A 21760-nucleotide genomic window follows, 5' to 3' on the forward strand; every position below is an offset into this window, starting at 1 on the left:
TATTGGAAGATCAGCATATAGATCCATGGTCCCCATTCTAGTTGAGAACATTCTGCTTGTAAGACTCAATAATTGATTCGTGATTGATCAATTACAATTCTAAAGTTAGACTATGTCTAATTTGTGAATTTTCACTAAGCAGGTTTGAAATTGTAAAGAAAAGAGATTCTAGGTTTATTTATTTATTAATGGATTTTATATGTCTAATTAATAATTAAATTAAATGACAATATTATTTAATAATCTATTTTAGTTATTAAATAATTAGTTTTGGCATTTAAATGGGTAGAATTGGAAAATTGGCGTTTTTGAGAACATAGAAATAAAATTTGTTAAAACTGCAAAATCAAGTGGGGCCCATTATCACACCATGGGCGCCCACTATTTGTGGAAATTCAAATTGATATTTTCATTATTTTAAAGACAAATAATTCCTAACCTAAACCTAGTAGTTGCCTATAAATAGAAAGTGATGGCTCAGTCAAAACAACACATTCATTAGTTATTTGACAGAAATTTCTCTCTTCAGAAAAACTGAGTCTTCCCTATTTTCTATTGTTGGGTTTTATGGCCTAAATAAAACTCATTTCAATATAATCAGATTTACTTATTAATATAGATCAGAAATAACATTTAATGTTGCATGGTTCACATGATTTATTTCATGATTATATGTACATAATGTATAAATTCATCTGAAACCCTTTTCACATACTTGATCCTGTTTATTGTGCCGTCAACACATTGGAAAGTAAACATGACTATGTGAATAAAGTTTCCTAGATTTATCAGACCCAGGGTTTTACTGATATCATAATCTACAACAAGAGTTTACTTGTATTTGGAGAAATACTATGTTCTTTCCAGAACATTGGTTAAAGTAAAGCTCAGGTTGGATGCATGGAGTATGCATCGTAAGGGACCGATATTGAAATTTGACTTAGATTTAATTAAACTTACCGTAGAATCTATTCAAGTCAATATCGCCAAGTTGATCCTAGATCAAATGATCTTAATCCTTCTATGATTAGGCTCAATCTTGAAAGGCTATTCGTGTTCTTTGATTTGTTAGTTAAGCCTACTTTTAGGTCAGGGTGATACGTACATTTTGGGAACACGGTAGTGCAATTGAGTGGGAGCGCTAGCATAAACATGGAATCTATAGCTTCTATCTGGCGAATAGTAAGCAAAGGATGATCTCCTTCGAGCTTGACCAAACGAACATAAATGGTGGAGTACTCATTTCACATAAGCTGAAATATCATTTATACGGGGTCAAGTGTTTTAAGGAATAAATACATTGTAGGGTGTTACGGTAATTATAATCCCTTTACAGTGTAGATCATTCATATAGAGGATCATTGATCACATTAGGATTATAACAATGGATAACTAATGATGTGTCTATATGGTGGAACATATAGAGCATTCTATATACTGAGAGTGCAATTCTAAGTTCTATGCGTGGATTCAACGAAGAATTAATAAGTTAGTGAATTTTAGTGCTAAATTCTTGATCTACTTATTGGAAGCTCGGTTATATAGACCCATGGTCCCCCCACTAGTTGAGATAATATTGCTTGTAAGACTCATGTAATTGGTTTTGATTAATCAATTATAATTCTCAAATTAGACTATGTCTATTTGTGAATTTTTCACTAAGTAAGGGCGAAATTGTAAAGAAAGAGTTTATAGGGGCATATTTGTTAATTATGATACTTTGTATGGTTCAATTAATAAATATGATAAATGACAATATTATTTAATAATTATTTATAGTTATTAAATAGTTAGAATTGGCATTTAAATGGTTGAATTAGAAAATTGGCGTTTTTGAGAAAATCAGATGCAGAAAAGGTAAAACTGCAAAATTGCAAAAAGTGAGGCCCAAATCCACTAGTATAGGGCCTGCCACTTTTGTACGAAATTTAAACTGATATTTTCATTATTTTAATGCCAAATAATTCAAACCTAACCCTAGTGGAATGCTATAAATAGATGGTGAAGGCTTCAGGAAATTTACACTAAAATTTTCTATTTTTCCTTCAGAGAAAAACCTGAGCTTTCTCTCTCCCTATCTTTAGTTGCCACTTCTTCTTTCTCTTCCCTCTTGAATTTCGAAATTCTTAGTGTATGAGTAGTACCCACACACAGCAAGTGATACCTCAATCATAGTGAGGAAGATCGTGAAGAAAGATCATCAGCAAAGGAGTTTCAGCATCAAAGATTCAGAGAAAGAGATCCAGGTTCAGATATTGATAATGCTCTGCTACAGAAAGGAATCAAGGGCTAGATATCTGAACGGAAGGAGTCATTATATTCCGCTGCACCCAATGTAAGGTTTCCTAAACTTTATATGTGTTTATTTCATCGTTTTAGAAAGTTCATATTTAGGATGTTAATAAACATACTTGTGAGTAGATCTAAGATCCTGGTAAAATAAATTCCAACAGTAATGGCTTCAGGAAAAGATGATACAGATCATTCCTTCAGAGAAAAATTTCTAGCCGCCACCTTCTCTCTTCTTTTCTTCTCTAAATTTCGAAGTCCTTGAGTGAATGAGTGAGTTCCCACACACATCAAGTGGTATCTCAATCATAGTGAGTAAGACTGTGGAAAATCAACCAACAAGAAGGAGATTCAGCATCAAAGGAAGGAGAGAAAGAGATCCAGGTTCAGATCTTGGTGATGCTCTGCTACAGAAAGGAATCAAGGGCTAGAGATCTAAACGGAAGGAGTCATTATATTCCGTTGCACCCAATGTAAGGTTTTCTTTAACTCTTATGTGTTTATTTCATTGTTTTAGAATTCATATTAGGATGTTAATGAAACATACTTGTTAGTAAATCTAGATCCTAGTAAAATAATATCCAACATCATCATCTTACCGAAGTAAGCTGCTTGCACTAGAGTAAGTAATTAACCAGGTATACCATGAGCCATAGGTTTAGATAAACTCAAACCTATAATACTAGGAACCAAAAGTTTCATTAAGTCCATTGAATAGACTTATAAACGAAAATTTCCTTTCATGTCCTTGTAATAGAAAACTTTAGGTTACTCCATGTGAATGGATTAAACCAAAGTTCTCTTGGCTTTCTTCTTAGTTTCTTATTTTTTGACAATCAATTACTTGTTTAAACTTACAATAGATTTTAATCACTAGTGTCTTCCAAGTCATAAGAAGGTGAGTTCCTAGAAACCCTCCCACTACGACAAGGTACCGTGAATTGTGTCTAAGAAAACTAAATGGTATTGACCTCTTTAGTTGTGTCAAGACAACAGAGGCAGTGGGATCATCATATGTAGAATAAGACGATAGAACATTTTTGGAATAAAAAAAAATATCTCCTTTATTTGCTACTTTATTTTCAGACTTAGTCATTTGCTTAGAAAAGTAGTATTTGTTTAAACAAAAACTTTCTTATCTAATGACTATGGAATGGTCCACCCCTAATCACTTAGAGTAGCTAACAAACATGCAAACCATGGTTAACAGTTCTAGCTTTTCTTAAGATTTCGATTAGGTCATCCATGAATCTAGTAATGATTTACATTAAGTATACAACCACTGCATCATTCAAAAATTATATTACCATAGAAGGATTTAGGCAACAACTAGTAACTAATCATCAATATGCAAATCAAATTTCGGGGAAGGTAAGTTTGGATATAATTCAAAAATTCAATTTAATGATCTTTGAACTGCATATCTACTAACTATTTCTCCACCACTATCAGTTCGCAAGATCTTTAACCACTTACCTTAATGGTTTTACACCATTGCTAGAAATTCATGAAATTTTTCAAACATTTCAAATTTCTTTTGCATAAGGTAAAATCTAGAGTGATCGTTTTAAGAATATAACGAAAAGCTCATATCCACCCCTGAATGTACATCAATCTGCGAATGAGATGAACTTATTTTCAATGGATATAGGCATATTAATTCTTTGCAGAGAATGATCTTGTCAGAACCACTATGAACAAGATACAAATGCCATAGATTTATAAAATATGCGGTTGTACCTTTTGAAGACTCTGTTTTAGTTACATCAAAGAGTTCTTAGAATAGTGCAAGTGGATTCTAGGCACAGAATACTAAACTCATATTCCTTACTAACATACAGTTTGAATCCATTGATAGAAAATGGCTATTAAAACCTGTGAAAGTTTAACTGTATAATGAGTAATTCATTCTTCGACCACCACTACTAATTTAACTCTAAGTCTGATTTGCCCATACAAGTAGGAGATTTTTAAGATTGAGGATTTATATCATTTTGGGATAGAATTTCGCGAATATAATCATAATGCGTCATTTAATTTCTTAAGAGAAAATATAGAATGACATGAAATGATTTATAGACCATTCATCCAATGATATGTTATTGAGCTAATTCGAAATGAATAAGCTAAGAGGAATTAGGATAATTTCTGTAACGCCCAAATGCTAAGGCACGCTACAGTGCTTTTTCAATTACAGTGCAATTTTCGCTAATCGAAGAGTTTTCTTGAAAAAGCATGTCAAATTAAAAGTTTTATATTAATTAATAAACTTTATAATATATTAAAATATTTACAAGTGTCGGGATCCCGTTTTCAAACTTTTTAAAAGTAATATTTCGAAATACACTTTTTTCAGGTCGCACAGCGACTATCAAAATACAATCCCCAGATGTCCCGAGACCGAACACTCCAGGTTGCGCTGCTTTGACATGTACAATCCCATCCGAACTCAGGTTCACTCCAGTTCAGTTATCGCCTTTCCTTTACCTACATATGAAAGTAGAACTGTGAGTCAACAGACTCAGTAAGAAAAGCATATCACATATCATATAACTTTTGACTTGTAACTAGGCGCCCATACACCTATTTACAAGGCTTAACAGATGAGTAAGAACGTTCGAACTAGTTGTGCTATTGACCATGATATCACCCACTATCAGCACTATGATCTCACTGCGGGACCGGCACTATGTTTGTACCGCTATAATATCATCAATAGAACCAAAGAGTACAATTGGCCATGATATCACTCTTAACCAGTACTGTGCCCGTACTGTCGAACCGACACAATTGTTGTGCCGCTATGATAGCACCAATAAATACTCTTTGGGGGTGAATATCACTCTTAACCTGTACGATGCCTGTACTGTCGAATCGACACAATTGTTGTGCCGCTATGATATCACCCAATACATATACAATCATACATACAACATGCATATATCTCATATAACACGCTATATACAGTTCTTACCTGTTTTCCGAGTTCAAGTGTGCTGGCCGACCTGAACGAAAATTCTCGCGCTAGATGGATGCCCTAATCACATTAATTGTAACACTGATGAGTGACTCGCTAAAGCACTTTCCGGGGACTTAGACTTGAAACTAAAATTTTCCCTATCGATAAACAACATGGAAATACCCTAAATATCTCAAAATTGGGAAAAACTAGGGTTCCAAAAATTCCCCCAACCGGCAGACCGGTCCCGACCGGAAGTCCATTTCTGGAACACCAACCGGTCGACCGGTTGGTACAGGTCCCCCAGAGCCGGTCGACCGGTTCTGTGCTGGGAACACAAAAACCAACCCCCTTAACTCAATTCAATCCCAAACTTTCCTAAAACTTCCAGGGTACCTAAACAATGCATTTACAACCTAAACAAACCAGAAAATCACAAAACAAACCAATAAATTCCAACTTGCCATTAAAGCTCAAAGCTTGAGTTTCAAAACTCAAGCTTGCTTAGAACTAACACCAAGCACCAAAATCAACTACCAGAACCTCTAAACAACCAATAATGAACAGAAAAACCGAACCCTAACCATTTCTAAACCTAACAGCACCTATTTCACAAATTCACCATTTCTAACTAAGCAAAAACTTGAAAACTAAAAGGGAGTTCATTAGGGCTTACCTTAGATTAATTTCTCCCTTGAATTCCTTACTAAAAATTCAGAAATCAACAACCCTTTCCCTTGATCTTGCTGGTTCGAGAAGAGAGAGAGAAGAAAGAGAGCTTCTCCTTCTATTTTTTGTATTTCCTTCTAATTCCTCTTTCTTTCTAACTAAGTAAATTAACTACTTAATTTTGGCTGAGAAAAAGTTGGCAAGGTGTCACCAAACTAGGGCAGCCACCTATCCCACCATTTAACCAAATGACAATAATGCCCTTTGACCCAATACTAAGGTTTTTCTAAAGCTACGGGTAAAATGGTCCAATCCCATAACCCCGCTCAATCCCGATAATTATTTTCTCTAAAATATTCCCCGCTAAGAAATAAAGTTCTAAACTTACCCATATGATCAAACTAGCCATCCATCGCATTTTCCGTTGTCGCCGAGCAAAAATTACAAAAATAGCATATTTCACATATAGGCTAAATAATACCCCTAGAGTTTAATAAAATCTCCGAAATTGAGAAATTATAACTCTAATATTTATTTCTAAATATTGGGGTTCACAATAAAATAAATTCACAAATAATTATAAAATAATAGAAATTAGTGCCAATTTCCTTTTCTAATCAAAATTACTAAGGCGGTCATTACAATTTCGAATTTAAATAAGAATCCAACGATGCTCCAATTAGCGAGAGTTAAAGTAATCCTATTTATACAATCTTCTTGTTTCATATTGTAAATACTAGTCTAAGGTGTCATCAATTGATGAACAGCTAGATGTTGCATTTTACAATATTTATCTTTCGAGATCTAACACTATTATGTTTGTCTAATGGTGACAATCCATTAGGGATTTATCCTATTAGAACAACAAATCAAGTTAGACCAACAATGCAGATTCGAAATTAAACTACAATTTAATAACAAAAAATAACATGATTCAATATAAATTCATACACAATTCAGAAATTATTAAACATATAGCAAGTAGGAATGACAAGTAAAAATACTAAAACATACAATCCTAAATAATTTCCAAGGTCTTCAACAAACTGATATCAGTGTCCCGTTTAGGCAAGAGTCAGTGATACCATCCATTGAATAGAGTTGTCAGCTCATCTAAAATGATAAACATTCTAGCAACATTTTATTCGATCAAGATTGGAATCCACTATTGTCCTGTTTAGGCGAGAGTCAAGGCTATTCTATCTTATGAGCTTCCACCATTGTTTCATACTTTTGTAAGTCAAATATAGTCGCCACCATTAGGGTGATCAATACTATATAAAACACTTACAAATAATATTATCTTTCGAGATTATACGGCGTTAAATTGCTAATGAACGTTCCTCCATTAGGGAGGATTACTCACTAAAACAAGAACAATGTAGAACTAACAATGGAGATCGAATGTCCTAATAATAAAGCTCATTATTTAAAGTGTATTTTCTTCTAATATTTATTTTAATCAATTTATTTTAAATATATATTTATTTAATTAAAATTTCCAATTTAGAATGAAAAATTCTAAATATAAATTTTAATTTAATATTTATAAATTATACTTAGATGGATATGATAATAACATGAATTATTTCCATCTTAGTAATAATTTTCAATAAATATTTAGAAAAATATTCAATTTAAGTTATTTCAAAATTAATTTAAATTAACTTACAACTCAAATTTAATTTTCTATGAATATATATTGCATTTCGAAAATTGAAGTATATATAAGAATACAATTTTCGAAAATGCTTGTTAAAATAAAATTAAAATAAATCGTGGAAAAATTATCTTAATTTTATGTTAGCCCAAAATTAATAAAAATTAATTTACAACAAAAATATAATTTTCCTATTTAATTAAATATTTAAGAAAATTTTTAAATATCTAAGTATCATGATTAAGAATCAACTTAAATATTAATTTTCTATTTAATTAAATATCACTAGAAAAATACTTCAAGCAAAACAAATAATATCTATCTAGACTTTCATTGACTAATTAATTCAATTTCTAATTGTAATATATTTTAGTTCATTTATTTTAATTAATCATTAAATGAAAAAATCATTAATTTAAGTTGGTCCAAAATTAAAATAAATAATTTTCAACTTTAATCGATTTTTCAAATAACATTCGAAATTTCTGCAATAAAGAAATACAATTTCGAAATTTTGGGAAAAAGATTAATCAAATAAAATAAAATATATTTTGAAAATTATTCAAATTTAAGTTATTCTGAAATAAGATTCCAAACATGAGATAATTTTCAACTTTAATTAAATAACATGAAAATAACAATATTTAAGTGTCATGATGAAAATCAACTTACATATTTAGTTTTCAATTTAATTAAATGTATTAAACTCAAGAAATAAAAATTAAGTATAGAGGAGACTTAATTATTAATTCTAGTTTAATACTAGGAAAAAATATACTAAACTTAGATTATACCAAAATTAATTATTAAACAATTAATTTACAATCTATGATTTTTTCTTAATTAAATATTAGAAAATATAATTATTACTAGAAATAACTATCTAGAATATATATCATTAACTAAGTATCTCTTCAAAATTTAGAAAATATCTAATTTAAGTTATTATGGAAAGAATCTAAAATAACCTACTTAAAAATTTTCAAATAAAATTTAATTAAATATCAAAATTAAGTTGTAACTACCTAATTTAAGAATATTCCTTTTTAAGTTTAACAACTTAAAAAAAATATCTCTAGAATCTTCAATAACCAATTCCTAGAATTTCTCAACTTAATTTTGAAATTCAAAAGATATTCAAATTTAAGTTGATAGATAAACTTAGTTAGAAATAACTAATTTACAGCTTAAATAGGAATATTTAATGAAATAATTAAAATAAGCTTCAGAAAGAATCTAGTTAGTTATAATTCTATATTTAATTAAATACAAGAAAAATACAATAGTTTATCTAGAAATTAATTCATTAAACTAAGTGTGTTTTTCGTAAATTAATTTCAAAAAAAAATTAAATTAATTATGTTGCTAATCAATTTTATTTGGTTAAAATAATTTAATTAACCTAGCACAGTTATCCAAATCAGGCAAATGGGCCTTTACAGTTGGGGTAGTTCATGTGAGGGGGAGCTGGGTTCAGTATGTCGTATCCACTTCTATTGGCCCCTTACTCTCACACAAGGCCCAAAAGAGAGGAATTTAACCTTAAAATGAACAACTGCTATTAATTGAATAGGCCCAAAAACTAAATGGGCCTAAATAAATGTTGGAATTTATTTTACCAGGATCTTAGATCTACTCACAACTATGTTGTTTAAGATTAATTTTAAAAAATTAAAATTAATTTATTTTTCATATTAGATTTGAAAATTGAAAAGTAAAAATCTAAATACAAAACTACACAAAAAATCTGAAATTAAATCCATGAAATAGCATGAAAAATCGAAGAAAAACGAAAAAAATGCGAGCTGTACGGACAGTATGCTGTGCATACTGCCTGCGCGCGCAAGTGGGAGTGCATGGCCGAGGTCCCTCGGCGCAAGAGGCTGCACGCAGCCTTTTCCGCGCGTGCAGGGACGTGTTTCAGACAAAAACTCGGTCGAGCATCTGTCTGAACGCGTGCTGTCCGAGGGTATCACCCTCATCCGCACGCGTGAGTGGGTTGCACGACCCTAATATTTTTCGAAACTTCAAAAAATCATAACTAATTAAAATTAAATCGAAATTGAGTTCTGTAAAAAAGTAAATTGCTTAATTTTTTCCATACTATCCAACAAAAATAATTCCAGAAACAGAATTTCAATTATTTTTCACGAAAATTTACAAACATAAATCAATCATCCTATAACACACAACACAACATGAAGCCATCCAAAACACAAACAAATCGTTTTAAAGTCCAAATTTCTTGCAAGCAAATCAATTACCATGGCTCTGAGGCCAGTTGTTGGAATTTATTTTACCTAAATCTTAGATCTACTCACAAGTATATTGTTTAACACCCTAAATATGAACTTTCTAAAACGATAAATAAACACATATAAAGTTAAGAAAACCTTACATTTTTTCTGTCAGATCTCTAACCCTTGTATCCTTTCTGTCACAGAGTATTATCAAGATCTGAGCCTGAATGTCCTTCTCCTTGTCTGTGATCCTTCACATTCTTTCAATCTATGATTGAGGTACCACTTGCTGTGTGTGAGCACTACTCTATCACTGAGGGTTTCGAAATTATGAAGAGGAAAAGAGAGAGGGTTAAGTTCGGCTATATCGAGAGAGGGAAGGCTCAGTTTTTAGAAAAAGTAATTTTTCTGACAGAAAGCTTGTTGAAAACTTGTTATTTGACTGAGCCACCACTTTATATTTATAGGCAACTACTAGGTTTAGGTTAGCAATTATTTGGCATTAAAATAATGAAAATATTAATTGGAAAAACATGCTTAAGTGGCCGGCCAAGGTGTTTAATGGGCCTCACTTGGTTTTTGCAGTTTTCAAAATTTTTATTTCTATTTTCTCAAAAACGCCAATTTTCCAATTCTAACCATTTAAATGCCAAAACTAATTATTTAATAACTAAAATAGATTATTAAATAATATTGTCATTTAATTTAATTATTAATTAGACATATCAAGTCTATTAATTAATAAATAAACCTAGAATCTCTTTTCTTTACAATTTCACCCCTGTTAGTGAAAATTCACAAATCAAACATAGTCTAACTTTAGAATGATAATTGATTAATCACAAATCAATTATTGAGTCTTACAAGCAGTATAGTCTCAACTAGAATGGGGACGATGGATCTATATGCTGAGCTTCCAATAAGTGAACCGAATTTACTAAGTAAATTCCTACTTATTAATTCCTCGTTGAATCCACTCTTAGAACTTAGAATTGCACTCTCAGACTTATATAGAGCATATTATATGTTCCACGATATAGATATGCTATCTCATTTAACCATTGTTATAATCTTATTGTGATCAAAGATCCTCTATATAGATGATTTACATCGAGATGGGACAATTTTACCGTTCTCACCCCTAAACGTATTTTGCCGCTTAAAACACTTAGCTACCTGTAAATGATGTTTAGTGATCTAAGAATTAGTCACTTAAACAAGAGCTCCTCCATTTACTTCTATTTAGCTAAGCTCGAAGGGAATCATCACTTAACTTCTATACAACAGTAGAAGCTATAGATTCCATATTTATGTTCAACACTCCAACTCAATCATACTATCATGTTCCCTAAATATACGTATCACCCTGACCCAAAAGTAGGCTTAACTAATAAATCGAAGAACATGAATAGTACTCCTGAGTTGAGCCTAAGCATATCAGGATTTAGATTCTTTTAATCTTAAGATCAACTACTGATATTGACTTGGAAAGATATTGGTAAGTTTATAATATCTTAACCAAGTTCAATATCAGTCCAGTCCAATGTATACTCCATACATTCGAAACTAGTATACTTTACCAATATCCTGGAAAGAACATAACACTTACTCCAAGTGTAAGTATACATCATCCCTGATTATCACATCAGTGTAAATCCAAAACACTGATGAAACAAGGACTTAGTCTTTTGATTCATATAATCACAATCACATTCCACTGTGTTGACGATACTGTAATGGTGAATAAACATATGATCTGGACTTAACAGATTTTGTGTGTAAATGTAATAAACATATTAAACCATTAGCATGTAAAATTCATGCAAACATAAATCAGTTCAAATTTCTTATATTGATAACTAATCAGATTGTAAAGGGTTTTATTTATGGCACAAAACCCAACAAACTCCCACTTGCACTAACATAAAACAAACTGTGTAAATAAATCAATTTATTGTCTTGATCTTCTGATCAAGAGTAGTATATTTGAATCCAACCAAACTTCTGGAAACTAGTTCATAAAAATATTTATGAAACATCCTTTACTATATGCTTTCTCATCAAGGGATACTGAAATCCTTACTGTTTTAAAGTACATCTGAATAAACAGAAGACATATCTCTCATATATTAAAATATGGAATTGAGATAATACAGCGTAGACTTTTCTTCAGTAAAATAACTTTCTGGTAATTTCGAATTTACAAAGTTATAAATCTTCTCTAGTAGAGCTTGAATTATTATAGAATAACTCCTCCACCCCCAGAGTAACAACCATCTCAAAATTTGAATGAGTTGGGGTAGATACAAGGATAACTGATATACAGTTCCTTAATATCTAACATATAGATCACTTTCATAAATCTTTCTTGAATATCTTCTAACGTTCCTTATTTGATTACATCTCAGATTGCTCCCACTCAATAGCAGATGTCTGGTTAAATAATACTTTTAACCTCTTATTGTTTGGAGAGTTATCTAGTTGTGACTTATTGTATTAGTCTGAAACTTTAAGTTTCTTTTAAGTAATCAAAATTAAGATACCATAAAATGTTATGAGGATTAAGAAATCTTGGCTCAAGTCATTCGAATAGACTGAACTAGAATTCTTTTATCTTATTCTCATAATTCGGATAAGTTATATCTATCCAAATGAATGGTTAGATTTGCTTTTTAGTGGTGTTCTTAAGTTCCTATCACATGTGTCAACCTAATGAAGATGGGTAAAGAATTTTAAAATTCTCCCACTCAATTAAGGTAGTGTGATACATTATCAAAGAACTTTTATAGGTATCATTATTTACTACAACAGTAAAACTAAATTGGAACATACAATCAATATTAAGGATTTATACTGATAATAGCTAATTCATTATATTCCATGTTTAAAGAAAATATGTGTTACATAGGGTATTGTGGATAAATTCCACCCCTAAGTATATAGAGATTATGATCCACCCCTAAAGGTTATAAAGATCATGATTCTCTAAGTGTTATAGAGATAATGTGGAGTTGAATACAATTCAGAGTTCATTAGATATAAAAGATCGTTGAACTGCATAGTTTTCTTAACTTTTCTCCACCCCTATCAGATCAAAAGATCCTTTTATTAAAAAAATTCTCAATAATTGTATTAGAATTAACAATTATTAATAAACACAGAAATAATTTCTAGTGTTTATTTAATATAACTCAATGAAGAGTTGTAAATATTATAGAATTTGTATCAATAATAAAAACACTTACACATACAAACATATAAATATAATGTGGTAATTGTTGTTTAAGATAAAGTAAATGAAGCTCAATCTCCTAAATTGCAATTTATTTGACATAGAAAATAAAATTTAATAATAATAAAAAAAAATGTATTGCAACATTATGAGAAAAACAGGGATAAAAATCCCTAACTAAAATTCAAAATCAAAATTGTCTTTAAACTAAAACAATTAATTCAAAAATAGATAAATGAGCTTCATCTTCATCTTGGACGGTCTTCACCCTTTTGTCCAGCTTTCCGATCCAACTCATGAAGATAGTATCTGAGTTCAAGTAGCTTGGCCTATAAGAAGAAGAAACAAATAAACAAAGTTACTCAAGAATCAATAATCCAATTGGATAATAATTCACTAAAACTCTTAAAGTTTATAGAAAGAAATACCTTGTTTCTTTGCAAGAAGTTTAGGTCATTGGGGTTTCCAATGACCTTTTTCATTGCAGTAGAAACACTTTCCTTTGAGTGCATCACCAGAAGCAGCATCCTTTTTGTGTTTCATGGCTTTGGCACGCTTCTTGGTGTTTCTCCACTCCTTCTTAGATTTGGGTTTAGAAGTAGAGGCAACATTTGCCTCAGGTTTGACCGTCCCATTACCGTTGCCAGAATTTTGAGGTTTACCCGCTTTCTTCTTGGGGCCTCCAATCAAATTTTCATACGTCTGAAGGTCATTGACTAACTCATGAAAGTCTATGTCCTTTTTATTCATGACATAATTCGATGTATATGGAAGAAATGATGGAGTCAGACTATTCAAGAAAAGGCTTACTTGAGTAGGGTGATCCATTTCAGCACCATGATCCTGGGCTTCTTGGAAATAACTTGCCATTAGGAGAACATGATCACGCACATTTTGATGGGGTTCCATCCGTGCATTGATGTATTTCTTAGTCGCATCAAAGCGAGACTGAAGAGATGCCCTAACGAATAGCTCAGTTAACTTTGTCATAACTTCAGCAGCCTTTTCGGTTTTAGAAAACCGAGTTTTAAGGGTGTCAACCATGTTGGAAAGCATGAAGTATAGAGCTTTGTCGTTAGCTTTCTGCCAACGCTCATACTTTTCTTTCACAACTTTGGATGCATTGTCCCTTGGCACTTCAGGAGACGGATCAGTTAACACAAACAAAACACTTTCTCCTATGAGAGAAATATTAATGTTCTCATTCCATTTTGGAAAGTTAGATCCATTTAGCTTATTTTCGGTCAAGAGTGATAACATGGAATTCATCATGGTTATACAAGATACTACAAAATAATAAATAGAAATCAATAATGGTTTAACACAAAATCCAATTCAGAAATTATAAGCACATAGCATGTAGGAATGTTAAGAGAAAATACTAAAAAAAATTCAATCCTAAATAATTTCCAACGTTTTCAACAAACGGATATCAGTGTCCCGTTTAGGCGAGAGTCAAAGCTACCATTTATTGAATAGAATTGTCAGCTCATCTAAAATGTTAAACATTCTAGCAACCTTTTATTCGATCAAGATTGGAATCCAGTGTTGTCCCATTTAGGCGAGAGTCAAGGCTATTCTATCTTATGAGCTTCTACCATTGTTTCATATTTTGTAAGTCAAATATAGTCGCCACCATTAGGGTGATCCATACCATATAAAACACTTACAAAGCTACTTATCTTTCAAGATTAAACGGTGCTAACTTGCTAATGAACGTTCCTCCATTAGGGAGGATTACTCACTAAAACAAAAGCTATGTAAAACCAACAATGGAGATCGAATATCTTAATAATAATAAAGCTCATTCTTTAAAATGTATTTTTTTTATTATTTATAATAAAATATATTCATTAAAAATCGAATTTAGAATTAAATTCTAAACTAGAATTTAATTTAATGTTTATAAAATTATACTTAGATGGTGATTGAAATAAATTGAATTATTTCCATCTTAGCAGTAATTTTTATATATAAATATTAAGAAAATTATTTAAGTTGTATTAATTTAAATTAATTTGCAACTTAAAATAAATTTTCATGAGAATATATTTATTGTATTTTGAAAAAGAAAGTATAAAAACTTTACTATTTTCGAAATACTTAAATAATAATTACTTAGAAAAGATACTTCAAGAAAAAAATATCACCTATCTAGATTTTTCTTTGACTAATTAATTCAATTTTTAATAATATACTTTAATTCATTTATTTTAAATTAATCAATAAATGAAAAAAATAATTGATTTAAGTTGGTCCAAGAATTAATTAAAATAAATAATTAATTTACAACTTAATCTATTTTTCAAGATAAATTCAAAATTATCTTGCATTATTTAAATTTAAGTGGAAAAATTAAATTTCAACTAAAAATAATTTTCTATTTAATTAAGTGTCATGAAAAAGAAATATTTAAGTATTATGATGAAAATCAACTTAGATATTTAATTTTCAATTTAATTAAATGTATTAAATTCAAGAAATAAATAACTAAGTGTAGAGAAGGCTTAATTATTAATCTCTAGTTTAATACTAGGAAAAAATATACTTAAATTAAATTGTACCAAAATTAATTATTTAAATAATTAATTTCACAATGTATAATATTTTCCTATTTAATATTGAAATAATAAGTAGTCTAGAAATAACTATCTAGAAAATATCTTATTTGACTAAGTATCTTTTCCACAAAATTTGAAAAAAATATCTAATTTAAGTTGTTATAGAAAAAATCTAGAACTTAAATATTTTCAAATTTAAATTTAATTAAATATCAAAAATTAAGTTGTAACCACTTAATTTGAAAAATATTCCATTTTAAGTTTAAAACTAACTTAAAAAATATCTTAAGAATCTTTAATAACTAGTGCCTAGAATTCCTCAACTTAATTTTAAATTTAAATAAAATATTCAAATTTAAGTTAGATATGAAAAATCAGTTAGAGTAACTAATTTATAACTTAAATAGGAATATTTAATTAAATACAAGAAAAATACAAATAGTTTGTCTAGAAATAATATCTAAAACTAAGAGTGTTTTTCTTAAAATTAACTTTAAAATATTAAAATGAAAATAAATTTCATATATTTTAAAAAATAATTATGTTGCAAATCAATTTTATTAGGTTAAACTAATTTAATTAACCTAGCACAGTTATTCAAATCAGGCAAATGGGTCTTCACAATTGGGGTAGTTCATGTGAGGGGGAGCTGGGTTCAGTATGTCGTACCCACTTCTAATGGCCCCCAACTCTCACACAAGGCCCAAAAGAGAGGAATTTAACCTTAAAATAAATAACTGTTATTAATTGAATAGGCCCAAAAACTAAATTGACCTAAATAAAATCTATCATGGTGTGACATATTATTTAGCAACAACCTCTCTGCATGTATATAATAAAATAAACATATAGGCTCACACAGGCACACATTTGGATGGATCCTATCATGTTTCTAGGTCATACACAAATGAAAGAAGATTGTAAAATTTACCTATTACAAATTATTTACTTGACCTATCGTCAATTGAACCATGGGTTAAAATCAGATCATTGGATCTGTCAACAAGTTAACCATGACAATTTAGATCAAGCAATAATAGGTTTTATAAAACTTACACATAAGCTAAAACACATACTCTTGCAACAAGGTTAACCGGATAGTTGGATGTAGGATTTATTTAATTTTAAATAATTAAATTTCGAAAAATTAAATAAATAAAATAAAAAAAATATTTATTTTCGAATTTTAAAAAAAAATAAAATAATATTTAAAATTAAACCTACAATTTTGAAAAATTAGGTTTCAACTAACATAAATATCATTTCAAAATTTGCTAACTACTTTTACAAAACTAAAGTTATTTTATAAATTAAATATTCAATCAAAATTAAAAAAAGATAAATAAATATCTTTTTCAGATTTTATGATTTAATTTAAATAAATAAATTAACAAAATTTAAAAGTTAGCAAAATATTTTATTTCTATTCAAAATATCATGATTATAGTTATCTTTTTTTAAATTTAAATAAGGTCAAATTTAAAAAAAAATATTTAATTTAATAAAAAAAAAAAATTAATATCTCACCATAAATTTAAAAATAAGATAAGATATAATCAAATTTAAAAATAAGATAAAAAATCAAGCAAAAAGATAGATATTTACTTGTTTCCAAATTCAAATTACACTAATATCTAAGATTAATTTTAAAAAATTCAAATTAATTTATTTCTGATATTAGATTTGAAAATTGAAAAGTAAAAATCTAAATACAAAACTACACAAAAAATCGGAAATTAAATCCATGAAATAGCATGAAAAATCGAAGAAAACAAAAAAAATGCGAGCTGTACGGACAGTATGCAAAGCACACCATCCAGGCGCACATCCTTGGGCGCAAGGGGCTGTTTGGGTGCACAAAGGGTGCTGCAGCAGCCAGCCGCGCGCACAAGTGTGTGTCACTACCCCCGATTTTTTCAAATCTTCAAAAAATCATAACTAATTCAAATAAAATCGAAATTGAGTTCTGTAAAAAAGGAAATTGCTTAATTTTTCCCAAACTATCCAATACAAATAATTCCAGAAACAAAAATTCAATTAGTTTTCATAAAATTTCACAAGCATCAATCAATCATCATCTAACACACAGATCAACATGAAACCATCCAAATCAACATATATCATCATTTTAATTCATATTTCATGAAAGTAAATCATTACCATGGCTCTGATACCAGTTATTGGAAATATTTTACCAGGATGTAGATTTACTACCATGTATGTTTCATTAACATCCTACTATGAATTCTAAAACAATGAAATAAACACATATAAAGTTTAGGAAACCTTACATTGGGTGTAGCAGAATATAATGACTCCTTTCTGTAGCAGAGCATAATCAAGATCTGAATCTGGATCTCTTTGTCTCCTTCCTTTGATGCTGATTCTCCTTCTTGATTGGATTCTACACAATCTTCCACCCTATGATTGAGATACCACTTGATGTGTGTGGGTACTACTCTATCACTAGGGTTCGAAATTGAAGAGGAAAAGAGAAGGGAAGTGGTAGCTAGAAAGTTTTCTCTTAAAGGAATGAGATGCGTGTGCATGTTTCCTGAAACCATCACTTTTTATTTATAGAATACCACATAGGGTTATGTTTGAATTGTATGGCATTAAAATAATGAAAAAAAAATATAAATGGTAAAACACTTTGTATAGTGGTCGGCCATGAGATGGATAATCGGCCTCACATTGTAATTTTGCTATTTTGTCATTTTTCAATCCTATTTTCTCAAAAATGCCGATTTTCCAATTTAACCATTTAAATGCCAATTCTAATTATTTAATAACTAAAAATTAATTATTAAATAATATTGTCATTTAATATATTTATTAATTTAGACATATAAAGTCTCTTAATTAATAAATAAACCTAGAATCTCTTTTCTTTACAATTTCGCCCTTGCTTAGTGAAAATTCATAAACTAGACATAGTCTAACTTTAGAATTATAAATGATTAATCAAAATCAATTAACTGAGTCTTACAAGCAGTATGGTCTCAACTAGTATGGGGACCATGGGCCTATATAACCGAGCTTCCAATAAGTCGAACCGAATTTACCATTTAAATTCCCTAACTTACTAATTCCTTATTGAATCCACACTTAGAACTTGGAATTGCACTCTCAATCATATAGAACGCTCTATATGTTCCACGATATAGATACGCTATTAGTTATCCATTGTTATAATCCTAATTTGATCAATGACCCTCTAATAGATGATCTACATTGAATAGGCACTAAATTACCGTTACACCTTCAATGTATTTTATTCTTAAAACACTTAGCTCCGTATAAATGAGATTTCAGCGAACTGAAATGAGATCTCAACCATTTATCTCTGTTTAGCCAGGCTCGAAGGATATCATCGTTTCACTTCTAAATTCCTATAGAAGTTATAGACTCCATATTTATGTTAGCGCTCCGACTCAATAGCACTACCGTGTTCCCAAAATGTACGTATCACACTGACCCAAAAGTAGGCTTAACTAACAAATCAAAGAACATGTATAATACTCTTGAGATCGAACCTAACCATATCAGGATTCAGATCATTTGATCTAGGATCAACAGGTGATATTGAATTGAATAGATATTACGGTAAATTTTAACAAATCTAATCAAAGTTCAATATCGGTCCCTTCGGATGTATACTGCATACATCCGATACTGGTAAACTTTGCCAATGCCCTGGAAAGGACATAACACTTATCCAAGGTGTAAGAATACCTATCACTGATTATCATGTTAGTCTAAATCAAGTGAACTGACAAATCAGGGAATAAACTTTCGAACATATAATTAAGATTATATTCCACTGTGCTGACAACACTATAATCATTAACAAATTCATATGTTCTGGACTTAAATAGAATTCATACATTATGTATATATAATCATGAAATAAATCATGTGAACCATGCAACATAGAATGTTATTTCTGATCTTTATTAATAAGTAAATTTGATTATATTGAAATTTAATTTATTTAGGGCACAAAACCCAACAAACTACCACTTGCACTAATATAAAACAAAATGTGCATTTCCAATAATCTCAACACCTTAACATACAAATCAAGTGTACTAGTAGTATACTCCTCGTAATAGGATCTGACAGGTTGAATTAAACACAACCTTCTCTCCACCATTACTCTTCCTTAATCACAAAATCCTTGATATTGTCAAATTCCTCTCTATATGTCTACTCTCTTGGGATACTGGATTCTATACTTTTGGCAACTACTTTTTGGTTAATCAGGATATAACACTAGTAGTTAAGGCAAGTTGGAACGGTGCCACAAATGTATAGAACTTTCCTTAGACTGAATAAGTACCTTTCCTTTATCTTCAACATTCAGTCTCTCTCTGGTAGACCTAGGGACTTCAGATAGGTTTTTACACTTCTCAAAAATCACTACTCAACACCCAGAGTAATCACCATCTTATCAGCAGACTTTCTAGCACAGAGGCAAGTCTCGAAATATGATGTGGTGTAGTCTAAGAGTTTTAAACACACCCTTATCGACTAACATATAGTTCCTCTTCTTAATCTTAAGATTTACTTGATTGTCTTCCAATGTTCCTCTCCTGGATTAATTTGATACCTACTCATTACTCCCACTCAATAGTAGGTGTCTGGTCTAAGGCATACTAAAGCATATATGAGACCTCTCAATGTTGATTTAAGAAATTCTTTCATGGCTATATCTTTTCTGGAATAGTTGAGACTTTTCCTTAAACAAAATCCATGTCTAGAAGTTGAGAAGCTTCTATAGATTGCCATTAAAAAAGAAAATGCTTCATCATCTTACCGAAGTAAGCTACTTGCACTAGAGTAAGTAATTAACCAGGTATACCATGAGCCATAGGTTTAGATAAACTCAAACCTATAAGACTAGGAACAAGAAGTTTTGTTAAGTCCATTGAATAGACTTATAAACGAAAATTTCCTTTCATGTCCTTGTAATAGAAAACTTTAGGTTACTCCATGTGAATGGATTAAACCATAGTTCTCTTGGCTTTCTTCTTAGTTTCTTATTTTTTGACAATCCATTACTTGTTTAAACTTACAATGGATTTTAATCACTAGTGTCTCATAAGAAGGTGAGTTCCTAGAAACCCTCCCACTACAACAAGGTACCGTGAATTGTGTCTAAGAAAACTAAATGGTATTGACCTCTTTAGTTGTGTCAAGAAAACAGAGGCAGTGAGATCATCATATGTAGAATAAGATGATAGAACACTTTTGGAATCAAAAAAAATATCTCATTTATTTGCTACTTTATTTTCAGACTTAGTCATTTTCTTAGAAAAGTAGTATTTGTTGAAACAAACACTTTCTTATCTAATGACTATGGGATGGTTCATCCCTAACAAACATGCAAACTATGGTTAACAGTTCTAGCTTTTCTTAAGATTTCGATTAGGTCATCCATGAATCTAGTAATGATTTACATTAAGTATACAACCACTGCATCATTCTGAAATTATATTACCATAGAAGGATTTAGGCAACGACTAGTAACTAATCATCAATATGCAAATCGAATTTCGGGGAAGGTAAGTTTGGATATAATTCAAAAAATCAATTTAATGATCTTTGAACTGCATATCTACTAACTATTTCTCCACCCCTATCAGTTCGCAAGATCTTTAACTACTTACCTTAATGGTTTTTCACCAATGCTAGAAATTCATGAAACTTTTCAAACATTTCAAATTTCTTTTGCATAAGGTAAAATCTAGAGTGATCGTTTTAAGAATATAACGAAAAACTCATATCCACCCCTGAATGTACATCCATCTGCGAATGAGATGAACTTATTTTCAATGGATATAGGCATATTAATTCTTTGCAGAGAATGATCTTGTCAAAACCACTATGAACAAGATACAAATGCCATAGATTTATAAAATATGTGGTTGTACCTTTTGAAGACTCAGTTTTAGTTACATCAAAGAGTTCTTAGAATAGTGCAAGTGGATTCTGGGCACAGAATACTAAACTCATATTCCTTACTAACATACAGTTTGAATCCATTAATAGAAAATGGTTATTAAACACCTGTGAAAGTGTAACTGTATAATGAGTAATTCTTTCTTGGAGCACCACTACTAATTTAACTCTAAGTCTGATTTGCCC

Source organism: Cannabis sativa, chromosome 6 (assembly GCF_029168945.1).
Source record: "Cannabis sativa cultivar Pink pepper isolate KNU-18-1 chromosome 6, ASM2916894v1, whole genome shotgun sequence".
Classification (NCBI taxonomy): domain Eukaryota; kingdom Viridiplantae; phylum Streptophyta; class Magnoliopsida; order Rosales; family Cannabaceae; genus Cannabis; species Cannabis sativa.